The 8,618-nt window shown below is 41.8% G+C and overlaps 1 protein-coding gene across 2 annotated transcripts in view; it reads left to right on the top strand.

Moving 5' to 3' along the window:
• The first annotated feature begins 8,105 nt into the window (after positions 1-8,105).
• shn (zinc finger protein schnurri) overlaps positions 8,106-8,618 on the top strand; it is a 289,957-nt gene continuing 289,444 nt past the window's right edge. For both annotated transcript variants that reach the window (XM_089237935.1, XM_089237936.1), the window contains exon 1: positions 8,106-8,442. The gene's annotated coding sequence lies outside the window, so the exon portion shown is untranslated. The remainder of the gene's footprint in view (positions 8,443-8,618) is intronic.

Below are 8,618 nucleotides of genomic sequence, written 5' to 3'. Positions count from 1 at the left end.
AATCCAGAGATTTGGTTTCTTCAAATTGAGTCACAATTCAAAACGGCAGGCATAACCGCCGATGAAACTAAATTTCACGCCGTTGTAGGAGCTCTTGATTGCAAAGTTTTGAACTATGTTTCTAATATCGTTCGCAATCCTCCGCAACAGCACATGTACGAGACTCTCAAAACTCGCGTGCTGGAGCAGTTTCAACAATCAGAATCTTCCAAATTGCGAATGTTACTCCAGGAGCTTCAACTAGGCGACAAACGTCCGTCCCAGCTTTTGCACGAAATGCAAACGTTAGCTGAGGGTAAAATGGAAAGTGACATTTTGAGAAATCTCTGGATGCAGAGATTACCTTTGCACTCCCAACAAATATTACAAGCTTCTAGTGAACCGTTAATTGGGTTAGCGAAAATAGCCGACAAAATCTGTGAGGTTTCTCATGTGTCATCTAATACTTCAGCTGTGTCTCACACTTCAGAGTTTGATGATTTGAAAAACGAAATTGCTTCGCTACGGCAATCATTTGAAAGGCTTTCGCGATCTCCTAGACCATCTCGCGGTTATCGCAAACGATCTCAATCTCGTAGCCGAAATAAATTCGGCGATGCTTTGAAAAACGGGAGGCTTTGCTGGTACCATGAGCAGTTTGGAGAAAAAGCTCATAAATGTATTCCTCCATGTCAGTTTCAGGAAAACTAGTGGGCTCGTCTGTTTCGGCGACAGCTGACGAAAGCCTTCTCCATAGTCGCCTATTTGTCATCGACGTTAATACGGGTTTCCGATTTCTAATTGACACTGGCGCATCAATCAGTTGTTTTCCGAAACGCCTGACTAACTTGACAAAACCTCACAAACTCTCACTGTATGCTGCAAATGGATCCGAAATCCAAACGTTTGGCAACAAAAATCTAGTTTTGAATCTTGGACTAAGGAGGGACTTTCCTTTCGTTTTCACTGTGGCAGATGTTTCACATCCCATTATTGGAGCCGACTTTTTGGAAAGATTTGGTTTGCTTATAGATGCTAAAAATTCTCGTTTGATCGATAACGAAACATCGCTATCAGTGAATGGTTTAGAATCCCAGAACGGCTCTTTTGGTTTAACGCCGATCTCTAGTGATTCACCATACCACCGCATATTAGCCAAATTTCCTCAGCTTACCAGCTCAGTTCTAAATGCAGTTCCAAAGAAACACTCTGTCATGCACTTCATCGAAACTACGGGACCACCGGTTTTCGCAAAAGCTAGAAGATTGTCTTCTGAAAAACTTGCAGCTGTTAAAAAACAATTCAATGAACTGCTGCAGCAAGGTATAATTCGGCCCTCAAAAAGCCCTTGGTCGAGTCCCATCCATCTTGTACCCAAAAAAAGCAACGAATGGAGAATTTGTGGGGACTTCCGCGGACTCAATGCAATAACCATCCCAGATAGATACCCGCTTCCAAATATACAGGATTTTTCCATCAACTTGAGTGGTAAAAAGATTTTTTCAAAAATCGATTTAATAAAAGCATATCACCAAATACCAATCAATCCTAAAGACATTCCCAAAACCGCCATAATTACACCCATTGGGCTATACGAATATGTTTATATGTGCTTCGGCCTGAAAAATGCAGCTCAAACGTTTCAGCGTTTTATTGACGAAGCTTTTCGTGACTTAGATTGTTGTTACGCATATCTCGATGATTTGTTAATCGCTTCCATTGACGAAAAATCTCATGAAGCTGACTTAAAACGTGTTTTTCAAAGACTAAATGACTATGGTATCGTGATCAATCCATCTAAATGTATATTCGGTCAACGTCAAATTAATTTTCTGGGTTTTCTTGTTTCTCCCGATGGGATTGCACCTTTACCAGATCGAGTACAAACATTGCTCGATTATCCATTGCCATCAACAGTGACTGAATTGAAGCGTTTTTTGGCAATTGTAAATTTCTATCACAGATTCCTTAAAGATGCCGCCAGGGTGCAAGCTCCTTTGCATGAATTAGCAAAAAGCAAGATAAAAAAAGATAAAACTGAAATAGTTTGGTCTGAGGAGGCCAAATCCGCTTTTTTGTCATGCAAGCAATCAATTGCCAACGCCGCACTTCTGGCCCATCCTGTTCCGAATGCAAAATTGTTTTTGACTGTCGATGCTTCCGACACTTCATTGGGTGCAGTCCTTCAACAGCAAATAGGAAACAAAACCCAACCATTGTCATTTTTTTCACGCAAGCTCAGTTCGACTGAAAAAAAGTACAGTACATATGACAGAGAGCTCTTAGCAATATATTCAGCTGTTAAGCATTTCAAGCACATTTTGGAGGGACGCAACTTCATAATTTTCAGTGATCATCGTCCTCTCACGTATGCCTTCAAACAACGTAACGATAAATGTTCTCCCCGGCAACTTAGACATCTTGAATATATTAGTCAGTTTTCGACAGATTTACGAAATTTGCCTGGGGATAGTAACGTCATAGCTGATGCTTTCTCAAGAATTTGTGAAATCCACACTCCTTGTACAATCGATTATGCAGAATTGGCACGGGCGCAGGCAGATGATGATGAATTGCATACCTTGCTTCAAAGTGAAACTGGGCTTCAGCTAAAACGCTTCGATATCTCCGGTGTTAATATCTACTGCGATGTGTCTACTGACGATATACGCCCGTATGTACCCGTTTCAATGCGACGTCTAGCGTTCGACTCTGTGCATAATCTGTCCCATCCTGGGATAAAAGCCACTCTAGGTATGGTACGCAAACGATTTATTTGGAAATCGATTGCGAGAGACTGCAAAGATTGGTGTCGTACTTGCATCGCTTGCCAGAAGTCGAAGGTTATCAAACATACCAAGTCTCCTTTAGGCTCTTTCCAGGTTCCTGATTCTCGTTTTGCACACGTTCATCTGGACATTGTCGGACCCTTGCCTCCCTCTAAAGGATACACTTATCTCTTGACATGCATTGATCGGTACACACGGTGGCCGGAAGCGGTACCAATGTCTAACCAAACCGCTGAAACTACAGCTGAGACGTTCTTTTCTACCTGGGTGTGTCGGTTTGGCGTTCCTGAAAAGTTGACCACAGATCAAGGTCGTCAGTTTGAGAGTGATCTATTTCGCTCGCTTTCACGGCTGTGCGGCATCGAAAAATCCCGCACCACTGCCTACAATCCAAAGTGTAACGGCCAGGTTGAGAGATTCCACCGCGATCTCAAAGCCTCTCTGATGTGTGTCCTCAAAGGTAACGAGCACTGGGCAGAGGTTCTACCTACAGTCCTGTTGGGGTTACGTTCCAGCATCAAAGAAGACCTCCAAGTATCAACCGCTGAGTTGGTATACGGCACAGCCCTACGCCTTCCTGGTGAACTCTTCCGGCACTCGGATGAGCGAGACGTCCTACCTCGATATGACTTCTTGCAGAGACTGAGAGACCATTTCTCCCGTGTGAGACCAGTACCAACCTCTCATCACAATTCGTCTAAGCCCTTCGTCTCGACAGACTTGCTAACTTCTCCATCAGTATTCGTCCGACAAGACTGTGTACGCAAACCTCTACAACAACCATACACCGGACCATTTGAAGTTATTTCAAGAACTCATAAGTATTTTATGTTGAACATTAATGGCAATCATAAAAATGTATCCATAGATCGCCTTAAGCCATGTTTTATGTTAAATAATAATTTATGTGACACGTTCAAAAATCAGTATATTTCCGGGTCTGGCCGAAGAGTGCGATTTCGTATTGACCCTTCGAAATTAGCTATATGATTCGTAATTATGTATGGTATATATATATATATATATATTGCAATTTTTTTTTATTATTTGTATGATTATTATTCAAATTTTCTTCTCTTAAATGTTTCGTCTTCGACTGGAGGGGGAGTGCTGTAGTGCGTTCTTATCTGTATAGATGGCGCACCCTCCTCACGCTCCTGGTGATTGTAAAAAAAAGAAAAAATGCCAGTTGGAATTGTACCACCGATTTGTATACACGTGTCATCCTTCTTGTTATGTTTCTTTCGTATATTAAATCGTTAAGTTTTCATTACGTTTTATGTCGTCACTACAAGCATCGGATTATGTGACTGAGTCAGTGATTGAGTGACCAAGTGAGTAAGTAATTGAGCGAGTGACCGAGTCAGTGATTGAGTGACTGAGTCAGTGATTGAGTGACTGAGTCAGTGATTGAGCGAGTGACCGAGTCAGTGATTGAATGAGTGACCCAGTGAGTAAGTGATTGAGCGGGTGAGTGAGTGACCCAGTAGTGACTGAGTGACCGAGTGAGTAAGTGATTCAGCGGGTGAGTGAGTGACCCAGTAGTGACTGAGTGACCGAGTGAGTAAGTGATTCAGCGGGTGAGTGAGTGACCCAGTAGTGACCGAGTGAGTGATTGAGCGAGTGATCGAGTCAGTGATTCAGCGAGCGAGTAAATTGGTTAGTGAGTGAGGGAGGGAGTGAGTGAGTGAATGTTCAGTAAGTGAGTGAGGAAGTGAGTGAATTGGTTAGTTAGTTAATTTTTTTAACGTAGTAGTGTCACAAATGATTAAAAAATCCGATTGTTCCGAAAACATATCCCTTCTCAGTGAGTCTATTTTACAATATTGATCTAATGTCATATTTATAGCTTCAGCTGTTTCGGCTCGGCATGATTTCAACGTTGACCCCCCCCCCCCCTCCCATCTTATGACGCCCTTAGGTGTTGTCGAATATGGAAAAACCATTTCTTAGTGAGTACTGAGTCTTTACGTCGTGAAAAAAACTATTCACAAAATTTGATATATTTACAGCTTCAGTGGTCTTGGCTCGGCGATGATGAATCAGTCATGACATGTTATTTTATATACCGTACTAGGGGGCTCTGCCCCTTCCCTGTCATCTGTCAAACCCCCCTGCCACCTGTCAAACCCCCCCCCCCTTTTCTCTTCACAACATATCTTATTTATTTCGTCCCACTTCATCAGCGTGCTATGGAAAGGGACACGTCAAAGCACCAGCTTACTGAAGAAGCGAATTTTATAATAATAAAGCAACAAAAAACAAATGTGATTCATCAAGTAACCCCAGAAAACTTCCCCATGGGGGTCCCCAAACTCCAATTCGTTGAATTTTAGGGGGGTGGCCCTGACTGGATTTATCTCGGGCTACCGATGTGTTGCAAATTTTACAATGTTAAACAACAAAAACCAATGAGATTCATTCAGGGACACCCGAAATGAAACCTATCAACTTTTCCATGGGGTCCCGACCTGAAGGCTTGTCGGACATACCCCCTGTGAGTGGCCACGAAAATTTTTAATTTTTATCAATTTTAAAACGAATAAAATCCAGGGCCCACATCCAGTAACGGGGACCCCATACGCAGATTTTTAGTGGGGCACACAGACACTGGATTTATCTCGCGCTTGTGCTGTTGAAAATTCTACAATGTTAAACAACAGAAAAGAATGAGATTCATCCAGTGCCCCCAAAATGGAACGGGACCCCTGACTCGGAAGCTAATCGGGCATCCCCTGTGAAGGCCACTGCAAATATTCATTTTACCAACGAATAAAATCCAGGCCCCCCCCCCCCCCCCACGCAATTACCAGTGACCGAATTCGCAAATTTTATGGGACCTCAGACTGGATATACATTGGGCTTCCGCTATCACAAATTTGTCAATGTTAAACCAGCAAGAAAACAATGAGTTCCATCAAGGACCCCTGGAAATGAAACATTTTAACTTCCCCATGAAGGTGTATGTGCAATCTCCCGGGTACCCCGACCCTGTATGTTGGGAGCACTGGTGATATATGTATATTTTACGTATACATACCTCTCGGCATGACCCCCACGATGGCAGGGCTGACAGGGGCCGGAACGTTTCTTATCCTTTGTGATATTTTCACACTATAAATTAAGCACAGAGGGGCCAGTGAAAACGCTGGTTTGGGAGTTCGCCATCTATTTCAGCTTAGGGGACCTGCTGTAGGATGTGGGAACCTCTGGGTACATGCACATAACTTGGTCCCGATATATGCTAGAGTTAAATGAAAACTTGATCCCAAAATCGTAACCGACTTCCGTAACACAAAAACGTAACAGATTTCTATCACTCAAAAAACGTCACCGACTCCCGTAATAAAAAAATCGTCACTAATTTCCGTTGCATAGGAAGTATATATATACGTATATAGTAAATATAGAGTACATTTACTAGATACGCACTAAGGCGGGATTCCTCAAAGTTCATCACGTGAAATCGCGGGTAACAGCTAGTTCATCATAAAAAAAATCCTTTGGTTACTGATGATCAGCGATGTTTTTTATAATATCAAAGTGATAACAGGAGATGATTTTAAGCATTTTTAGGGGGTTGATTTATCGCGTATCCACTTACTTTATTATCTTTTAATTCTGTTATTATCCCTTTTAACATTTCATTAGAAGTTTCTGAGTAAAACAGAGTTAATGGAATTTTGTTGAATATACTATCTTGTATTGGGCAACAGCAATTTGTAATTTATACAAATACAAGGCCACAACAGGCAAAACGCCCAGCGAGAAAAAGATGCCCACAATAAATATGGATGTCATATATTTCAGAAATACAGCAACCCAAATCCGTATCATCTGAATTTCTTCTCATAAAGTCATTATTTAAACTTTCCGCCATATCTTTAGGATATGGCACTTACTCACTCAATAGATCACTCACTCACTTACGGACTGACTTATTCGCTTATTGAATCAGTAACTCACTCGCTTATTGAATCAGTAACTCACTCGCTCACTGTCTCACTGAATCACTTACTCACTGGGTCACTCACTCAGTAACTCAATCGCTCATTCCCTCGCTAACTGACTCGCATAGAACTGTCGTCGGTAAATTGCATGGCGGTGAATTGTTGGTCGGTGAATTTTCCTAGCGGTGAATTGTTGGTCGGTGAATTTTCCTAGCGGTGAATTGTTGTGTCGGTGAATTGTCGGTCGGTGAATTTTCCTAGCGGTGAATTGCATGGCGGTGAATTGTTGGTCGGTGAATTTTCCTAGCGGTGAATTGTTGTCGGTGAATTTTCCGTAAACCATTTATGGACAGCCCTGCAGGATTCATGGTGTCAATTACCTCCAGCACTACTTTAGACATTAGTCGAGTCCATGCCACGTCGTGTTGCGGCACTTCTGCGGGCTCGCGGGGGCCCTACACGAGATTAGGCAGGTGTACCAGTTTTTTTGGCTCTTCAGTGTAAATGCTATATGCAGTTTCTGTCGATATTTTAGTTTATTAAAAAAATACTCTAAATTTTTGATCATCTTGAGGCAGACATCCATAGATTTTTCATATTTTACTGAGGCGAAAATCTTTTTTCACAAAAGTAGGTTAAATTACCCGTCATCGCTGAAATCAAAATCAAATACAGATTGAGTATAAAAAACGGGACATTCTAATGCAAAAAAGTACGTATGGGCAATAAGAAATATATGCCATGACAAACACCCCCCCCCCTCCCTCCGTACTGAGTAATGTCCCATAAATTTTGAGCAACACCAATCATTTTTGACTTTCGGCGTCCATGACATTGCAACAATGTACAACCTTGAATTCCTTTATAACGAAATTTCGTTTCAGCGAAGTGATTTCTCTGGTCACTTGGAGCTCGTTATAACTGGATTCGACGATGTTATATTTTTTTGTTATCAGGTTTCTTCTCAAATATGGCTCGGAAAAATGTGATAAAGTTTCATAATCTACTTGATTCCATCGAAGAACCTGATTTTAACCACGCCACCATACGTCTCGGTTTTTCTGTGTCTGACTGTCCCGACTTTTTTTTCCTCAAATATCGAGTGAATATGGTCAGCCTCATGTATGGATTTTTTTTTTTTTTACGAAAATTAATAGCAGAGAAACTCCACTTGAAAAACGGGAAAAACCGGGTCACTTTATTATGCAGCAAGAAAAGCAAAACTGCCTTGAAAATGCGGAATGTATGGTCAATCAGGTTCGTACAGACGAAGGGAATGTCCCGTAAAGTAAGGATGATATGGTCATCTGATATAACTAAACAGTCAACCGGCGGAAGCAATCAGTACTACAAGATTTGTGTCTGTTATGTTTTTAACAAGGCTCTTGCTATTCTCCTGATCCCAATGACGTAAGTGGGTCTCTCATCTCAAGGTTGTGTACAGTTTGTAAGTCTTCAGAGGACATTGAGGGATGTGTGTTACATATCGGTAATTTCTTACGCGTTATGTGTGCATAACCTATGTAGGCAATGTGGATTTGGACTTCATTTGTAATATTCCATCTGGTATCCCAGTTCACAGCGATTGATTCGAAGATATTCTGGAATTAAACTTTTGAGTCGTCGAGAGCACATTGGAAGCAAGAAAAAAAAGGAGGGGGGGGGGGGGCAATTACTAGTTTGTGCGCCACGTAGAAATTGAAAGCTGTGAGAAAATCGAAAGGGTAAGTTTACGATGATTCAGTTTTACTTTGCAGTGTTTGTTTTTATCACGTAGTGTGGTTTTCTGGTGTTCATCTGCGCCCGTGTTTGGTAATGCTTTTCCTTCTTGAATCCGGTTGAGGTAGACTTGGTTCCGTCTCTTCAATAACCATCCCCTAATTGATGGGCCCATCACCAA

This window comes from Pholcus phalangioides, unplaced genomic scaffold (genome assembly GCF_987345545.1).
Source record: "Pholcus phalangioides strain wild (caught in Gottingen) unplaced genomic scaffold, Ppha-v1.0 ptg000010l_1, whole genome shotgun sequence".
Taxonomy (NCBI): Eukaryota; Metazoa; Arthropoda; class Arachnida; order Araneae; family Pholcidae; genus Pholcus; species Pholcus phalangioides.
This window is presented reverse-complemented; position numbering and strand designations above follow the sequence as displayed.